Source organism: Panthera pardus, unplaced genomic scaffold, assembly GCF_024362965.1.
Source record: "Panthera pardus isolate Hobbes unplaced genomic scaffold, ASM2436296v1 HiC_scaffold_10, whole genome shotgun sequence".
Classification (NCBI taxonomy): domain Eukaryota; kingdom Metazoa; phylum Chordata; class Mammalia; order Carnivora; family Felidae; genus Panthera; species Panthera pardus.
Window position 1 is genome coordinate 96,263,033 of NW_026526655.1, and position 20,309 is coordinate 96,283,341.

The 20,309-nt window shown below is 43.2% G+C and overlaps 1 protein-coding gene across 2 annotated transcripts in view; it reads left to right on the top strand.

Moving 5' to 3' along the window:
- The window catches only part of NCKAP5 (NCK associated protein 5), a 959,339-nt gene that overhangs the window by 72,842 nt on the left and 866,188 nt on the right, over positions 1-20,309 (top strand). The gene's annotated exons all lie outside the window — the stretch shown is intronic.

Below are 20,309 nucleotides of genomic sequence, written 5' to 3' on the forward strand. Positions count from 1 at the left end.
CCTGCCTCAGACAACTGCCTGGAGCCCGCACTGCTCTCCCCCTCCTTCCTGGAAACACGTGGGGCTGTGTTCCCGACGCAGGGGGAGATGCCTGAATTATCTGGAAAGGGGAGGAGACAGCAGAGCTGCCCTGGCAGCAGAATGGGGCAGCTGTTCTCTGAGACACGTGACTTCATGAAGCCTTGGTTGGCAAACACACCGCCTCATCAGGAAGGGAAATCCAGCAATCCAAATGCTTTATGAGGCCCCAAACTTAGCTCACACTGTTTATTTGGGCTCTTAGTTTAATGTTGATCACTGGGATCTAAATAATGATTCATTGCCCCACCTGACACGCAGTCCTACTTTATCTTCCAAGAGGGGTAGGAAGTTCCCGCCAAGTGGGTCTTGGCTCTATTACAGCTGCTTGGCAGTCTGGGCCCCAGCACAGGAGGGACACAGATTCAGAGAGGGAGACACACACACACAGACACACACACAGACACACAGACACACACACACACACACACACACACTCACACTCACAAATACATTCATAAACCACTGTACACACTTGTAACACACATGCCTTTCACACCCACACAGCTCACATACTCACATGCACATGCTCCCACACTCACACATTTACACACGCTCCCACACTCATACAACACGTGCTACTCATTCAAACTTACAACATATAAGGGGTGCCTAGGTGACTCAGTAGGTTGAGCATCCAACCCTTGAATGTGGCTCAGTTCATCATCCCCCAGGTGCATGGGTTTAAGCTCTATGTCGGATTCTGTGCTTATCATGGAGCCTGCTTAAGATTCTCTTTCTCTTTTGGGGAGCCCGTATGGCTCAGTGGGTTTTAGTTCAGGTCATGATCTCGCAGTCTGTGAGTTCGAGCCCCACACTGGGCTTGCTGCTGTCAGCACGGAGCCCACTTCGGATCCTCTGTCTCCCTCTCTCTCTGCCCCTCTCCCCTGTTCTCTGTCTCTCTCTCTCTAACAAGCAAAGAAACAACCTCACAGCATATATAAACGCTCGCACACACACTTCCTACACACTCACAGTGCCATATACTTTGTGAAGAAATGCTCAGAAACAGGAGCATGGATCAAGAATTCTGCTTTATTAAAGCAAAACAGTCTCTGCCTCAGTGAGTTGAAGGGCTTGGCAAAAAGAGCGGTAGCAATGCCTTAGGCAATGGTGTTGAAAGATACATGACAATTCACAAAGTGAGAATTTTCCAGTTCCTCCTCCTCTTGGGTTGTTACCGCCCTGAAGAAGCTGGGTTTGGTGGTTCCCCTTGGCTGTCAGGATCCCCTTTCGACCCTCCCCACCCTTAGTCAGGCACACCACAGTTCACTCAAGGTGGTGAAAGAAGAGCACTCAGGACAGGGAAGAAGAAAGCTGTGCTGCTCAGCAGGTCCAGCCTAGTGACACTCCTTTGAGAACGTTGTGGAGTTAAGGGGGGTGAGGCAGGGCAGGGCACAAGGAGGGAAGCAGGAGAAGGATGTGCGGTGTGCCCCTCCATGGGGACTTGACAAGCTTAAGCCCAGCCTGCCCATGTTCTTTATAGTGCACAGTGACCTGGCCTTGTTCTGGCAGCTTAGAGCGACCCAGTGAAATTTCTTTTATGTGCGGAAATAAGGTCAGCTTGAGTCTTGTGTCCATTAGTGAGTCTCTTCTCTTCCTTCAAGGTGTAATGTTTTTGCCTCTTCTTTCTCCTTGAGGCTGTCTGCCCAGCACTGGTAGGCAGTCAGTGACTATTGAACGAAAGAATGGCAGCCTTCCTGATGCAGTGGTCCAGGTATCTCTGTATGGCTCTCTACATACATATAAAGGGGCTTTGGCCATCTGGTGAACATGAAGAAGATTATAATGTGCCTGAACATTACCTCACTGTCTGAATATCTTTTCTTCTTTATTCATGTGTACTTCCTTGGTGATCTCATCCAGCCTCACGGGTTTAAATACTAGTTATATACTGACAACTCCCCAATCTAGATCTCCATCCGGTATCTTGCTTGTGAATCCCAGGCTTGTATATCCAATGGCCTTCTGGACATCTCCAATTAGATGCTTCATTAGGCTTTCAACTTGACATCTTCACAAAAACTCCCAATTTCCTCTTGAAACTTGCTTCACCTGAAGGCTTCCCCCTCTCAGGAAAGGTAACTCAATCGTTCTGGTTTATCGTAAGGAGAAATCCTTGAATTTATTCATGCCTTTTAAATTTCTTTTCACTGCTATTTACTTCATTGGACTGACATTTGAAGTATATCCCAGATCTGAGCACATCCTAATGCCTCCACTGTTCTGGTCAGAGCCACCCATCACATCACTCTTTGGATTACAGAAAATGTCCTATCTGGTGTCCCTGTGTCCTCCTTGACTTCTCTGCAGTGCATCTTTCCCCAGTATTCCTGGCATTTCTTTAGAAATGTAAGCAGGAAATGTCAGCTCTCTGCTCGCAAACCACCAGTGGTCCCACATCTTGCTTCATGTCCAAGCCAGAGTCCTTACCTTGTCTACAACCTTGATCTCCATCTCCACCACCCAATCTCATTTCCTACCCCCAGTTCCCCTAATTCCCTCAACCCCGTTCTACCAGCTTCTTGCCATTCTTTTCCAGCACCAGCAGATTGTCATCTCAGCAACCATGCTCCACTGGTCCCTTTGCCTGGAACATCTGTCCCTAAATATTCTCATGGTTTGCTTCCTCATTTTTCTCAAGTTTGCTTCAATGTTCTATATTAGAGAGATAGTCTCTGATCAACTACATCACCTCCATCTTTGCTGCTCTGAGTTATTCACCACAACACTTAACAATACTATACATGTTATGTCTATTTTTTTGTGTTTTTATTATTTTTTTAAATGTTTATTTTTGAGAGATAGAGAAAGTGAGAGAGAGAGAGAGAGAGAGAGAGAGAGAATGAGTAGGGGATGGGCAGAGAGAGAGGGAGACAGAAAATCAGAATCTGACAGCATAGAACCTGATGAGGGGCTCAAACCCACAAACTGAGATCATGACCCGAGATGAAATGGGATGCTTAAACTTCTGCACCACCCAGGCGCCCCTATTTTTTATTTGTTTATTGCCTAACTTCTCTTCTTCTAGATTGTGAGCTCCATGAGAGTAGGGAGTTTATGGGTTTTGTTTTCTTCTGTACCTCTATTGCCTAAAGCAGTGTTTGGCTCTCAGTAGGTCTTAAGTAATTTTCTGATGAATGGAGGAAGGAAGGAAGGAAGGAAGGAAGGAAGGAAGGAAGGAAGGAAGCAAAGAAGGAAGGAAGGAAGGAAGCAAGAGAGAGGCAGGGAGGCAAGGAGGGAGGAAGAAATGAGAAGGGTATTGTGAGTTCTTTTGGGCCCAAATCCAAGCATATCAGACAATGGGATTTTGCATTAGAGCAGTATTTCTTAAAGGCTTTTGGTCACAGACCTTCAGTAAGAAATACATTTAACATTATGACATTGTTGACATATATAGATACAGATGTCTTTACCCCATGGTACACACTCTAGTTTCTATTCCTTTTAATTCCATTTTAGCATTTACTAATTTATTTCATTAACACAAAACTGGTCTGGACACCTTAAACTGATGTAATCAGCAATGGAATATACATTATGGTTTGAAAAACACCATACTAGAGGGACTGGAAAATTTTGATGGGGATGAGGGTTAAATTGCAGGTGAGGTACTCAATAATGTACACCATCCTGTGAATTAGTTAAATCAGACTCCTTTCTTTATGAGATTTTGCATTTTGGTTACAGTAGGGGAAGAAGAGGCAATTTTAAAACACAGGTGCTTTGAGACAAGAGAGGCATGGGTTGCAGGTTGATAGCAAGGTGTTTTAAAATTAATAGAACTACCTTACGACCCAGCAATTACACTAGTAGGTATTTATCCAAAGGAAACAAAAATGCTGATTTGAAGGGGCACATGCACCTCAATGTTTATAGTCGCACTATCAGCAATAGTCAAAGTATGGAAAGAGCCCAAATGTCCATCGACTGATGAATGGATAAAGAAGATGTGGCATATATATACACAATGAAATATTACTCGGTGATCAAAAAGAACAAAATCTTGCCATTTGCAATAACGTGGATGGAACTAGAGTGTATCATGCTAAGCAAAATACGTCAGTCAGAAAAAGACACATATCATGTGATTTCACTCGTGTGGGACTTAAGGAACAAAACAGATGAATATAGGGGACAGGAAAGAAAAATAAGATCAAAAAAGAGTAGGAGGCAAACCAAAAGAGACTCAAATACAGAGAACAAACTGAGAGTTGCTGGAGGGGAGGTGGGTGGGGGGGATGGGCTAAAATGGGTAATGGAAATTAAGAAGGGCACTTGGGATGAACTCTGGGTGTTGTATGTATGTGATGAATTGCTGGGTTCTACTCATGAAACCATTACTGTACAATATGATAACTAACTTGAATTAAAAACAAATGGTTTGAGACTAAAAAAAAAAAAAACCCCAACAAAAAATTAAGATAAGATGATGTTAAAGGAGGATGTGGGATGGGGAGATGCCAGGAATACATTGTCCTTCTCAAGATTTAGGAAAGTTGGGTAGGGCCAGACTCTCTCCCTACATTGACCATATTTCAAACTGGGACAAGCCCAGTTTCAAACCCTGTCTGGTTTTCCTCTGTCACCCTGAGGACTTTTCCCATCCTTCCTTTTAGGTGGAGACTGCGTGTACAAAATTTAACTGCTCTTCTGTCATCCATATGACTGTCTTTCCCAGGAAGATATAATTAGCGTTTGATTTTTCCATTCCAATGTTCCTTGCCAAACTGAAAGATGACTGAATATGTTGTACTCAGGTTATCTTCTCAGGAGCAGAAGTGAGCCATTTCAGTTGGTCACACAATGATTATTATCTGACACTGAGCCTTTATTATGTGCCAGACATTGTTCTAAGTAATTTACAACAACTCTATGAGATAATGGTACCATTAGTCTACAGATCTGCCTGTGATTAAGTAAGTTATGCAAGGTTACCTAGCTAGTAAACGGGGAGCCTGGGATTCAAACCCAGGCAATCTGGCTCCTGAGTTCTAGTTCTTGCACACTGCTTGTTCTTAAAAAATGTGATGACTGATATTGTGGTGAACTTGGTGCCAGCCTATTGCTTCATGAAGTGAAACAAGAGAACTCCCTGGGTACTGATGGTAGCCTAGTATGAGTCTTCACCCTACTTTTTCCTGAATTCAAATTTGATAAAAATACAGTTAGTCGAGGCTAAAAATTGATTCTCTCATTCAATGATTGTGAACTGCCTCTGAAGACCTCTATTGTTCCACCCACTAAGAAGTTAACAAACTATAATCTGAATGCCTTCTGCTGGTCATGCACTTTCCAGCTCATCACAGTCCCACCATTCTTTACTGTATCCCCACTCTGCTCTTCATTTGCATTACCTCCCTAATTCCTGAAGGCAGTTTGCACCTGTGGTGTGTGTGTGTGTGTGTGTGTGTGTGTACATATGTGTATGTGTGTGTATGTGATATTGCTGTCTTTAAATGGGATCAAGTGTAAACTGACTTTACACTAGATCTTTTACCATGGTGTAGCCCCATCTGCCCACACCACCACTCTGAGAATTAAGAGATGCCGGATTGGGCATGGACTGGCTAGCTTTCTTCTCACAGTGCTTCACATCTAAGTGAGAGCACATGGTTCCCAATTTTTGGAGGAGAGCCCATTGGGAGCACCAGACCTTAAGGAATAATCTGGTCCCTCTTTTCCTGAAGCTGACATAATAGCATGTGATCCAATAACAACTGAGAATGGCTTATAAGGGAGGAAGTCAAGGTGATGGTGAACCACCCACATAAAGCATCAGGTCTTACAGGTGAGGGAGGGCAAGGAGGTAAGCCCCCAGGTCAAGTACACAGGGATTCAGGGATAGCCTAGGAATTGGAAACAGAAGGAAAGGAAGTGATTGAGGACTCGGTGATTGGCCTGCCAGTCACATGGTACCTGTTTTGACAGCTTACTGGACAGTCTGAGACTCAGGCATTTAGATACCTAGAGAATGTTTGGCTTCAATTGGTCATTAATATTTAAGTATTCATTGGGGTCCTACTAAGGGTCTGAGTAAATTGTAACTGAATGAGCTTTTACCATTGAAAACCTCAGCACTTAATGAACTCTGTGCTAAAGTGGTTGAGGAGAAAATGCCAGATCTGCCTATTATCTTTAATATCTGTTAGTACTTAATCCCAGACTCTTATAAGGGCCAACAGTGCTGGTTCTCACTTTTTCTTGTTTAATGATCAGCACCATGCCAAGATACTGTTTATGCCAAAACACATAAACTTGATGCCAGAATAAGAGATGGAAGGAGCTGGAGAAGTTCTTTTTCTCTAGAAATCGTTCACAATGAGGAGATTCAGAGCATAGACTTTATAGTCCAACAGATGGTTTGAATTCTTACTTTGATAATTTCTACCTGTGTGTACAGGGCAGATACTTAAACCCTCTGAGTCTCAGTTTCCTCATTTGTAAAATAAGGTAAATTGTGCTTGTAGTCTATAGAGTTGTCATGAAAACTATTAAATGAAGTAACATGTAAAATGATTAGCACATGCCTAATGCATATTATGCATTCAATAATTGTAATTTTTATTATCATTGCTTCTTTTTAAAAAATTTTTTTAATGGTTATATTTATTTTTGGGACAGAGAGAAACAGAGCACGAGGGGCAGAGGGAGAGGGAGACACAGAATCCGAAGCAGGCTCCAGGCTCTGAGCTGTCAGCACAGAGCCCGATGCGGGCTTGAACTCGTCAACTGCGAGATCATGACCTGAGCTGAAGTCGGACGCTCAACCCACTGAGCCACCCAGGCCCCCCAATTATTATCATTGCTTCTTGAGGTGGTTGGCAAAAAATCTAAATAGAAGTGGTTTATGACCTATGAGAAAATGATATTTTGTAAGTTTTTTGCAATAGATAGTAAACAAAATTAAGAAACCTGGCTTGCATTCCCAGCTCAACCATGATGTGTAACCACTTAAACTGTCAGAGGCAGTGGACAATAGAATATGCAAAGGATGGGCTTTGATTCAGACAAGCATGACCTTGATCTGTATTTATTAGGTAATTTTGAACAAAATCACTCGTGTTTATAGACTTCCATTCCCTTACCTGCAAAATGGGGATATTATTTTTTCCCAGGTTTGGTATAATAAAACACTATAACATCATTCCTAATATATCAGTGGTTTTTAATCAGTTATTTTCAATGAATATCTCTGTGTATTCACATGGATCTATGTTGGTAGTGTATTGCATATTAACTCATAAGTTTTAAGAAATGGCATCTTACTGGCATGCCTGGGTGGCTTAGTTAAGCATCTGACTTTGGCTCATGTGGTTCATGAGTTTGAGCCCTGCTTCAGATCCTCTGTCCCTGTCTTTCTCTGCCCCCTCTCTGCTTGTGCTCTCTGTCTCTCTCAAAAATAAATAAACATTAAAAAATTTGGGGGGTGCCTAGGTGACTCAGTCTGTTAAGTGTCCAACTTCGGCTCAGGTCATGATCTCACGGTTTGTGGATTTGAGCCCTGTGTGGGGCTCTGTTATGACAGGTCAGAGCCTGGTGCCTGCTTCAGATTCTATGTCTCCTTCTCTCTCTGCCCCTCCCCCATTCATGCTCTGTTTCTCTCTGTCTCAAAAATAAATAAACATAAGAAATTTTTTTAATAAAAAAATTAAGACATAGCATCTTATTGTTTAAAATGTTTTGTGTACACACACACACACACACACACACACACATTCTGAAGTATTACAAAGCTGTAAAAAAGGATGAGATCTTGCCATTTGCAACAAGATGGATGGACCTCAAGGGTATTTGCTAAGTGAAATAAGTGTGACAGAGAAAGACAAATATCTTTCTTACTTAAAAATCATTTTTTAAAAAAATTTATTTATTTTTTGAGAGACAGAGAAAGTCAAAGCATGAGCAGGGGAGGGGCAGAGAGAGAGGGAGACACAGAACCAGAAGCAGGCTCCAGGCTCTGAGCTGTCAGCACAGAGCCTCATGTGGGGCTCAAACCTATGAACCATGAGATCATGACCTGAGCCGAAGTCGGACGCTTAACCGACTGAGCCACCCAGGTGCCCCAATATCTTTCTTATTTTTAAAAATATTATTACAGGGGCACCTGGGTGGCTCAGTCGGTTAAGCGTCCGATTTTGGCTCAGGTCATGATCTCATGGTTAGTGAGTTCGAGCCCCGTGTTGGGCTCTGTGCTGACAGCTCAGACCCTGGAGCCTGCTTCAGATTCTATGTCTTCCTCCCTCTCTCTCTCTGCCCCTTATAGGCTCGTGCTCTGTCTCTCTCTCCTTCAAAAACAAATAAACTGTAAAAAATAAATAAATAAAATAAAAATATTACTACAGAGAAATTTCTTATATATTAACCATTTTTAGCACCTGTGGGCAATTTCCTTTTGATGAATCCTAAGAAGTGCAATTAATAAGTCAAAGGATATGCCAAATCGCTTCCCAGAAAGGTTGTACCAGTTTACAACTCCTGTTGGCATTGCATATAGATGACTGTTTCACCATGATCTCATCAGTAGTGGCTATCATCCCAGATTCTGTTCTGCAAGATGATTTTGTCTACCAAAATTTTGTATCAGCTGACTGGAACCATCTTGAACCAGTAATGGTATATCCCTAGCCCAACCTCCTATGTGGTTGAGGCTTGGAAAAGTGTCTTTGGATTTTTGATTTTATACCAGATTGAGTGGACCAAGAGACTAGGAATCTGCTATTTGCTATAACAAAGAGTGAACCCAGATCTCTTTTTATCTTGTGGTAACTGAAAGACCACTGCCAACCTAGATTTCCACCATCTATAAAATGGGGACATTTATGTCTGTCCCTTGGAGGAATTTTGAGTAGGACTTAATGGTGAGTGGATACATCTGGATGTCTGTAGAGCTGCACATGTTGCAGCAAATCACCAGCTCATTACTCCTGTGTGTATGGGGGGATATAATTGTGTGAGAGCAGAGAATTACCTGGTGGTAGCACCTTTTAGGAGTCAGCAGCATGAATCAGAGCTAGCTGAAGTAGGAGTAGATTAAGACCCAGTGATTATTCGAGAGCATGTTTGCTCTCAGAGCAACCCTTCCACTCCCTCAGTTAGATCATATCAAGCACCAGCTTCACCTAGAATGGTGGTTCTCAAACTTTTCTTACATCGGAATCACATGGGAGGCTGTTGAACTACTGCTGGGTCCCACTCACAGAGTTTGATGCAGTCGATGGGGGTATAGGCCTGAGAATCTGCATTTCTGATACACTCTCAGGTGACACTGATGCTGTGGTCCAGAGACCACATGTTAAAAATCACTGGTCTATAGGATCCCCTTGTAGCAGTTAGCTGTCATTAAATTAAACCACCACCTGCTGTGGATTTGTGTTTTTATTCAATGGGAGGCCACTGGTATTTGCATATCAGAAGCATTAAACTTCACCAAAAAGCCGTCTTTTAATTATTTCTCTAGGACATGGTGTTGTGTCTTTGGAAAATGTAAATGAAATACATGGAGTATCCCTTTTCTTGGTCTGTATCTTCATCTGGAGTACACATGTTGTCAAATGTGTGTTGCGTGGGCATGCCTGGCATTGCAAGAAAAGAATATTTTCCAGTCAGTGTTAGAATTGGCCTCTGCTTTTCAATGCCCAGCTATCAAATTTAACAGTTATTTACAATGAAGAAATGGAATTTCAACTCCATTTCAGGCAAATGGAGGATCTCCTATTTCCAAGGGCATGTTTGTGATAACTATGGGTTTGAGTGGCGGGGAAAGATAAGGGATATTTCATAATTCCAGAGGAGCCTCAGCCCATGGACACCAAGCTGTGGTCATTGAGCAGAGAGCCGTTCAGTCCCATTCCAGGGAAATGGCTCCAATCCAGACACATGAGCAGGCTAGAAAGCAGGATTATTTAATCACCTGGACGCTCAGGCTTCCATTGCAGCTGTTGGAGGAACCTGTCACAGTTGGTTTGCCAAGGACCCAGGGCCAGATGCCTGCCCTGGGAGAATGCATTCCCAAACTAACACCTGGGCCTCAGGGCAGCCAGTGAGATCCCACAAGCAGAACAGAGGGACCTAAGTTAGCCAGTGAGTTCCAATAAAATGGGCTCACTCTCCATAGGAAGAATTTTGCACAGCAGAAAGTGGACCGGGAAAGGGAAGAAGTACAGACATCCAATTAGATAAACATCTCTAGCCATGTCTTACAAGCATGCAGCATTTTGATACTATTCACCGGGAGCCCAGATGTATCTGAGACGTTTCCTTCCCGCGTTTACTTTTTAATTTTTTCAAACTCATATTGAAGACAGGAAAACAAATGTTCTCATTCAATACAGATTTATTTTAGCAGCAATGGAGGATTAACTTGGGATGAGGTCATTCCATGTGAAACAGAGTTCTGAAAAAGAGTAAGTGTTAGGGGCTAATGTGGATATTATTAAGTTCTTCTTGACTTAAATCATATGAGAAGGATGGGCAAGAGGAAGGGAGAGAGGAAGAAGGTGGGAAGAAACATGATGTCAACTGAGCTTTTTAATAACTGATTGCAAATCGTTATTGAGGTTAAAACTATTTATTTCTAAAAGTCTCTGTGTGAGAGAGAGAGAGAGAGAGAGAGGTTGGCTTTAAACTATTTATACTGATTACACACTCTGGATGGGTCATATATTCATGTATTTGCGCATATGCCTGAATCATGATCCTAAAAAATAATATCTATTATTTTTCATGATGTGATTGTGTATTCGGGATGCAAGCATCACATACAAATGTGATCCACAATGTTCCCTTACCTCTGAAGACCTGCACACTGAGCATTCTAAGGTACAGAGAGGTGATTCAAGCTTGTGGGGGAAATGCTTACCCTGTCCTGGAAATAAACCATGCTGATTTGTTCTAAGTGAGTAAGAGGCTTCCCTGGGCCTTCAAGAGACAGCTTGCTTTAGACCCTGTGATTTATGCTGTACCGTAACTCTATTATGCTGGCTAAGGTAGAGGCAGCCGTCCCCCCAAGTTATTAAAGCTGTTCATTTCTTCTTAGCACCCCATGGTGCACAGGGTTTCCATGGCAAAAGAGAAAATAGCTATTTTCCCTTCTGTGCATCTAGCATGGGGTTCAATTTTCCACATCCATCTGAATAATACACACAGCACAGAGAAACAGAGGTACAAAAATTTAGATCCTGCTTGACCAAAGACTTGGAATATTAGTAATTTGCAGTGTACGATTTTTAAAAAATTTATGTATCTTCACCTTTTTCTCTTCCTTCCTACAGAGAGGTAGAAGAAAGAATGTGGCTTAAAAATTCATCTGAGAGGCAGCAATGACTGGAGTCATCCCAACTTAGCAGTAGCTTGTGGGCAAGCAAACAGGTCGCTAGGGGAAGCCAGGAAACTTTGGCCTCCTAAGTGTCAAGGAAGGAACCTATGGCTTGCACCTGTAACTTGTGACTGATGTGTTGTTGGCAGTGGGCTCACTGGTTTGTCTGGTTTCTCTGCAGCAGCAGAGTTGGATAGAAAAGGGAAAGACAGGGGCGCCTGGGTGGCTCAGTTGGTTGAGCGGCCGACTTCAGCTCAGGTCATGATCTCGAGGTCCGTGAGTTCGAGCCCTGCGTCGGGCTCTGTGCTGACTGCTCAGAGCCTGGAGCCTGTTTCAGATTCTGTGTCTCCCTCTCTCTGACCCTCCCCCGTTCATGCTCTGTCTCTCTCTGTCTCAAAAATAAATAAACGTTAAAAATTAAAAAAAAAAAAGAAAAGGGAAAGACAACAATTTAATCTCTATTTTTTTGTGTTGACATGCACAGAAACCAAAAATACTTATGGTGTTGTTTATCCCATATTTCTGGGAGATAAAAGAATTGTTTTTACATGGTGGAACTATAATGGGGAGAAAAAAGTATATATATGAAACCCACTGGGATATAGACATGGAGGTTTGAAATTGGGGCTGAGTGTATCTCAGTTTAACATAGAGGATTTCCAGGGCGCCTGGGTGGCTTAGTCGATTAAGCATCTGACTTCAGCTGAGGTCATGATTTCACAATTCATGGATTCGAGCCTTGCGTCGGGCTCTGTGCTGACAGCTCAGAGACTGAAGCCTGCTTCAGATTGTGTCTCCCTCTCTCTGCCCCTCCCCCACTCATGCTCTGTCTGTCTGTCTCTCTCTCTCACTCTGTCAAAAATAAATAAACATTAAAAAAAATAGAGGATTTCCTTATCTAGGGAAAAAGGAAGGTCATCAAAGTATTGATGTAGCTTATTGATGATGGAGGGTAGTGTTTATTGCCATGAGTGGGATGAGGGCATTAGCCTTATCACTTGTTTCCCTTCCACTGAGGCAGTTTTATTTCCTATTTCTGTTAAGAGCTGTCTGCATTTCTGTATTCAAATCCTTTACTTTAGCTAGGTATACCCACTTATCTGCCTTCACACATGTTCCTATGCTGGTCAACCCTGAGCTGACCTCCTACCCTATAAAGAAAGGATAAAGGCCAGGCTAGAATCTGGCCAGAGAATTGAGGTCTCTGCTGTCATTTTCGGTTGTCATGTTCCATCTGACCTGTCCCTCTGAGTCCTGTTTGTTTTCAAGTTCCTCATTGCCTGATTTCTCACTGGTTCCCCTTGCTTTAGTGTCCATAAATACATGGAGTACATCTAACTGCTTTCACATCATATCTAGTTTGGGTGGAGGCTTTGGAGCCAGCTCCTTGAGTCAAAGTCCTAGCTCTGCCCACTCATTAGCTGTGCAAGTTTGAGCAAGCTCCTCAACCTATGTGTGCCTCAGTTTCCTCACTGTAAAATTAGGATAATGAAAGGACTTGAATCACATAACCGCGGTGAAGCTTAACTGAGCGAAGACATTTAAAGTGGCGTGAGAGGCATTTGGCACATCCTAAGTGCTATGTCAGTGTTTATGGTCATTATAGTTACTGCTATTATTATTTGACCTTATGTAGTTTCTTTAATTATTCAAGCTTCTACTCTGCTTTAAGTGTGTTTCTTTTCATATGATCTGTTGGGTTCCTTCTGTACTGGAGCATATCCTGTGGCTCTCCAGATTGTGGTTTCTCACCCTGATTCAGTGTCATAGTTATCTAAGAAAACCGGTTTTATTGAGGACTCTGCAGAAACCACACATTCTTTCCCCATTTACACTTAAAATTCATAAGGTTTGAGGCTATAACACAGGTTGGGCTTTCTAGAAGCTGAAATTGAGATAGAGCCTGTATTGATTGGGTTAGAATACAGGTTGCAGGGTGGAGGGAGTTGATTAGGGTAGGTACCCACAGAAGGGAAGGGAAGAATGTGGACTGGACACAAGGAGAAGGTGAACTGTGATGCCGATCTCACGAAGCCTCAGCCAGCCCTCTGGACAGCTGCCAAATGCATATGGCCCATGGAGTGAATCAGCTCACATTCCCTGGCCTTTATATTCTTACATGGATCAGCAACTGGATGTGGGCCACTTTGGGAAGGATGGTCCCTTGGACAAGACAAATCCTGAAGGAGGTGGCAGCTGGAGGCCCTGTGCTGCTTGAGGAGGGGTCTGGGAAGCACAAGCTAGCATCCTCCACAAGTTGAGTTCCAGACTGAAAGACGAGGCCTTCCCTGGAGGACATGCCACAGTGTTTCTTTGTAAAGAGTTCAGAATTTGGCCAGATGTCTTTTACTAAGATGGGTGTGGGAAGAAAAGAGGTTGTCCAAGGGTAAGGGATACTGCTGAAGGAAAGAAGGGTGGCCAGGAAGATGGAAACACAAGACTAGAGCAGAGGTTTATGTTGCTGTAGGAAGTGGGACTCAGCAGGAAATAGAGGAAGCCATGCAGAATCTTTACACGGAAGGGGCTGATGGAAGCAATTTGGGAGTGTTAGGTGGCTTGTATGGAAACACACTGTTTCTACTTAGCCTTTTTTAAAAAATAGATTTTGGGAAGTTGTTAATAGAAATTGGATGGGTTTAGGGTGATCAACCCTCTTGGTGTGCCTAGACCAAGGGGTTTCCCAGCATGTTTGACTTTTAGTGCTAAACTTGGATTCTATGTGGGTCAAACAAAGCCTTTCCCAAGGCACCTCATGGACTTACAACTGAAGCCATGGACGTGGATGGGTAGGAAGTTGGGGGATGGGCAGGGAGTTGAGAAACTTGCTTCACATGTACTTGGCAGCAAATAGAGATCAAAAGGAAACGGAACATGAGGACAGTGAATTAAAAGAGAAAATTTTTTCAAAAACACTGCTGAGGATAGGGAAAGAATGGAAAGTGGTAAAAGAGGCAATTAATTGAGGATACAATCCAGAGCTAAATGCCATTGTGCACCTGAATACTTCTGTTGCCTTACTGGTCAGGCCAGACCCTGAGCCATTATCTTCAGTCCAGACTGCGATGCTCTCATACCCATGTGCATTACAGAACAATCCTGGAGCCTCCTCTACACCTGCCCTCACCTCATTGATTCTGGAGTATCCTTTCCTTCTTTCCTCTCTTCTCTCTCACCAGAGATCGAATATGTATTTCAAAGGTAGTAAGAAGCCCACTTCCACCCAAAACTGATGTCTGGCTTATCCACCACCCACCCATCCCAGAGTGAATGAGTCTTTCCTGGGGACTGGACACTTAGTGCTGGTATGGAAGTTTGGTGTAGGGAATGGGGAGATTACCTGCCTCTGGGAGTGCTTTTCTAAGGATTGCTTAATCCAAGTCCAAGGCCAAAAAGTTTTGGTGGAGATTGATCTTGTCTCTACACTGAAATGAGAGCAAGATCTGCTTACTTTATGTCCAATATATGGAATGTGCTACAGAAAGGCCCTAAAGAGCTGATATGTTTCACTAATGGTGACCTTTGGACTTTCTAACCTCATGTGAAACACAGTTCATGCTTAGTCAACAATACCATTGAGGAACTAGGCTCCCTACTAATGACTTAATTTCTTTGTATCCAAGAGGTTAGTGCATCATGCATCATGCTCAATTAGCTGCGTGTTATTGTCTGTTTCTAACACATAATCTGTTACCACCTCTCACCCTTAGGCTAATGGCCCCCTCCACTTTATTTTCCTCAAAACAGGGGCACAAATATTTTTCTATTATACTTCCACCATTAGACACCCACTGAATATTCCATGAGTATTCATAGTTGTTCAGATTCCAAAATATGCATAGAGCCTAGGATACAGGATTCAATAATAAATTAAAAAGATAGTGATTTAAGAGATGAGTGACATGGTATAGTCCTCAAGATCACATGACATTTATTAGACAAAAATATATTATTTTCTCTGGACTCCAAAACTATTTTTCACCATTATTAAGTTACACTGATTGCATCTTGGAGGAGCGGCGAGGTATGATGCTCTACATCTGCCATGTGGCTCGGAAGAGGGGGAGCTGAAGAAGGAAAAGAGAGTAGAAAAAGAAGAAAAACTGTCAAGTTTCCTCATGTGAGGTGCTGATCCCTTGCCTTCCTGCTTCCCTGGCACCCATTCAAGTCTGTGACTGGCATCCCCTGTTTGGTCAAATCCACCTGCTTGTCCTTACTTTTTTAGGCCTCATGCCTAATGCCCTGCTAACTATGAAGTCTAGAATGTGGTCTCTGAGTCAAAATGACACCAACTTGATTGAGAGATAACAGTGGCTTATCGAAAGCAAATGTGAACACAGAAGTCCTTGCTGTGTATAATTAAGTGCTAAACTGGGTGCTGCAGAGGCTCTGGGTCAAAAGAGTTCAGAGAGCAAGGGTCGATAAGGGGTGGAGCAGACAGGCAAAGAATAACGTACTTGAGTTCAATTTATTTGGCCCTGCCTATAAATATGTGTCCCTTTTCTGCTCTTTTCGGCAGGTAGGAGTGGGAGATGTCTGGCAGGACGGGCTGTGGGCCATTAGGGCTACCATCCTACGACTGTTTTATGTAACCAAATGCTACTGAAGATTTTATTTCAAAAGTATCCTATTGCTAAAATAGCATTCTAAATGCTCCTTATTATAATACCCATACCCTTCCTATACAAAAAAGGAATTTATCATTAAAAAAAATGTTTACTTAGTTATTTTGAGAGAGACAGAGAGTAAGTGGGAGAGGGACGGAGAGAGAGAGGGAGAGATGGAATCCCAAGCAGGCACGCACCATTAGTGCAGTCTGATGTGGGACTCAGTCCCATGAACCATGACATCATGACCTGAGCCAAAGTCGAGAGACATTTAACCGACTGAGCCACCCAGGCACCCAAGGAATTTATCATTTTTATATTTATTCAGAAGGTATTAGCCATATCATAAGTGTTTTTAACCTAACATTAGCCTCTCATGACCTACACTGATAAGACTCATGTTATTATGATCAGTCAAAATAATAAGTGATAACCAAGAAAATGAATTGGTATTCTTCTTTGTTATGAGGAAGGCTATACTTTAAAATAATTTCCCCACTGGTAGATTTTTAGGTTTAACAATAGATTATTGTACCCAGTAACAGCTTAATCTGTCTTAAAACAACCCCCTGGATTTATTTAAAGTATAAAGTTTAAACCAGCAGTGACAATGGAGCTGAGGGGCTCTATTATCTGCGGAGTTAGGTCCCGCAGGCCTTCTGATTCCTCAGGGCAATTATGGAGGATCCTAGTACAGTGTGGTTTCCTGCACAAAGGATGGTTTCTAGACACCAGAGTGAGCTTTGCCTGGGAATACAAGGAAAGAATAGGCACTTCCTCTCTGGGGAGATATGCTAAATGTGCATCATCCCTGCTTGCGTGGTGACCACTTCTCTTCACAAGGGCAAGAGGGCAAGAGGACAGTGCTTGCCCTGGACCTGTAAAAGCCCACCTGGGGCAAAGCCCAGCCTGACACATCCCCTGGAGCCTCGGCCCAGGTTTCCACACGTGTTCTTTGCACCTGAGTGATCAGCTCTCTTCTGTTTCCACCCCTCTGTTTCTGCCACTTCTGTTGACTTCCCAGGGATGTCTGATTGGAGACAGACTGTGGAGCGAGTTGCTTCTCTCTCTCTCTCTCTCTCTCTCTCTGATCTGTAAGGATGCCTTTTCTAAAGGGCCCTTGAGGAATACTTGACACAAAAATAAGGTGTTTGTGGAACCTAACATATCAGGCCATCAGAGAAAAGAACTCCTGTTGCCTGTATGTTTGTGTGTATGTGTGTGCATACTTCCAAAGGTGAGGGGAAGAAGAAAGAAGAAAGCTACACCCCTCTTCCATCCCATCCTTTCAACAGACCCCTGACTTGCCTTTTTTCCAGCACACCCACTTTTGTCTTCTTTACTTAAAATGCTTTGTCAGCATGAAAGGAGGAATTCTGGGGCCTAGGGTGGGGGGCGGGGGAGGCCCAACAGCCCAAGGCTCTGCTGGCCATTTGGCAAATGCAGGCAGGGATTCCAGAGCCTGGGAGTCTGTCCTCTTGAGAACCCATCCTGCCTCCTCACTGGGGCGCCCTACCCTGTTATCAGCCTTTCTTTTTTGCATCCCAGGGCTGTTGTCGGGGGCTCGTATGTGGAGTGGGGGCAGGTGCTATTGGGTGCTAGAGCCCCAGTGTTTTAGGAACCACGAGGAGCTGTCATGCCATCCAGGGTAGGCTTTATTAAAGGCACTAATGACACAATAATCCGGGTCTCACACATCTACCAGGTGGCTATCTCCACCTTCTTCCTTCCCTTAGGGCTATCACTGATTTTAATGGCCTCTCTGTATCTGGTGAAAATCGAACTCAGGGTCTCTTTATTTAGACAATCCCCACAGGCCACAAAATGAGTTGCTTTCTCAGTGTATAGACAGCCATGTCCCTTGAGGCCTCCTTCAGGCTCTGGTTTCAGGACTCTGTTCTCAGATTAAAAGGAATGCAACTTGCATCTTGCAGTTTAATGAATTTACATAAATCTCTGAGGTAGCATTGTGGGACTCGGCTGGCAAACTGGACTTTAATGCTACACGTCAGATTGGTGTAAAATCCAAGTTAGGGGGAGAATATGGCTCCCCTCCCCCCTCCTCTTTTCCCACCTCCTCCAGCCCAGCCCTTTTTATTTGGGGCAAGCAAACTAGTTAAAAATGTCAAACTCACAGTATGCACTGTCAACAACACAATGAAGAGGCTGAAATAAAATCCTCCAACTTCATGGTGATACTTTATACTTACATAGGGCCTTTCATCAAAAGGCTTCTCATGCCTGAGGCACATTAACCCTTGCTCTTCCTCTGTGGCTGGACCTAGATAGAGCCTGAGCTAGGTGGGAAAGCAAAGGCGTGGGGGGCTAGCACCCTATTTCCAGGACGAATTTTCATAGTAGGTCAAATTTTACATCTTTCCCCTTCACCTCCTTTTTCAGCAAATGTTGACTATATCAGCCCCTCTCCGGAGGTCCCTGGTGCCCCAATAATGTCAACAACTCAATAGATTACATGCGAGTTGAGGGTACCAGGAAGTGAACTCCCTTTCCCCCAGTGAGGAAAAAGGCGTTTGTAGATTTGAAGCTTGATTTATCATGAAACGTATCAAAGCAGTAGTTGTGAGAGTAATCTGAACTTTGTCGGACTTCACACTTCATGGTTTACTCTTGTTTTTGTTTACTTTACATATGGAGGCTGTTGTAACATCTGTCGCGATTAGAGCCTGAAAATGTTTTGAGGCCATCAGTGTGGCACCTGTTTTGTCTCTTCCGAGTCACACTTTGTGTACCAACTTTGTGCCAGATGTGATTCATGTCGCTAATGGTTACCAAGAATTTGCTTGTTGATCACAGTGCTCTTTCCTAAGGAACCTGGACAAAGCTCCTTCGTCTTTATCAATGTCTGGTTGTAGACCAGAAGTCTTATATTCATTTCTCTTGTTATAGTCAGTGCTTCTTAAAGCTTAACCACCTGCATGAAAATGATGTGCGCCACTTCCCCAACATGCAGATTCCAGGGCCCCTCGAGACTTACCTAAAAACCCATGCTGATGGGCCACCTGGGTGGCTCAGTTGGTTTAGCATCCGACTTCCGCTCAGGTCATGATATCGAGGTCCATGAGTTTGAGCCCCGCATTGGTCTCTGTGCTGACATCTCAGAGCCTGGAGTCTGCTTGGGATTCTGTGTCACTGTCTCTCTCTGCCCCTCTCCCGTTTATGCTCTGTCTCTCTCTTAAAAATAAATAAACTTTAAAAAATTTTTAAAAAGCCATGCTGATTTGAATATTGAAGTGTTACTCCTTCTAAATTCTCTTCTGCTTCCTATTGCTGATCAGATTAACTTTTGCGGGGTAGACTAACTGGCAACAGGCTATTCTTAAGCATTGGTAGAACTGTTAGCTCCACAAGAAACAAAAGATATCAGAGCAAAGGTTTGTGAGTTACTGAAGGCTCTGTGTAAAGGGAAATAAGAAACACACTTAAATGCCTGCTCTTCAGCATTTTCTCCTCACAATCGGATATTGCCCATCTGTAAGGGCATGGAGAATTTACTCCAAGGTGATGCTCTGGGGATAAGTTTCATGAGTGTGATTCCCATGGTCTTGGCACTTGTCTTTGAGGCCTACACCGTATGTCCTCTAAAAGCTAAGCAGAACAGCTGAGTTATGGGAAGGAGCAGAAGTCACACTAGTTTGAGATTCCAGTCTAAAGGTGTACTAAATGTCTAAAGATTCAAGTTAAAGGTGTACTGAAAGACAATTTGTCTTTGTTCATATTGGTTTATCAAATCTCTTCTCAATATTTATAATCCTCAGGGGAATCTAGCCCACCCCAGGACACTGGAAGGTTAGGCAGACCTGAACTGAAATGGTGGCTCTACCTCTTACTATTTGTGTGACTGTAGTCAGATTACTTAAGTAACACATCTTTCTGGGCCTTGGTTTCCTTAGTTGTAGAAAGGAAGTGATAATAATAGTATGTAACTCATTGGGTTATTTTAAAGGTAAATTAGATAATGCATTTAATGTAAATAGAACACATAAATGCTTAATAAATGGCTGTAGTTTTACTTTTTTCTGGGTATAAGAGGCAGAGGGAGGGGAAATCAGACACTGGAGATAGAAACCTATGATGATAGTCTTGGTAGGTCACCAATATTACATGACCATCACCAGCAAGCATCTCTCAGGGACCTCTGGGCTCTGTTTCACACCTTGCGGATCTGATTACCATCTCTGACTTCAGGGATTTTCCAGAAAACACTCAATCATGAACAATATAGCACCAGACTTTTGAAAATGGAGCAGATAAATACACATTCGTATGCCTGTTATAACACCGCCTGGCAG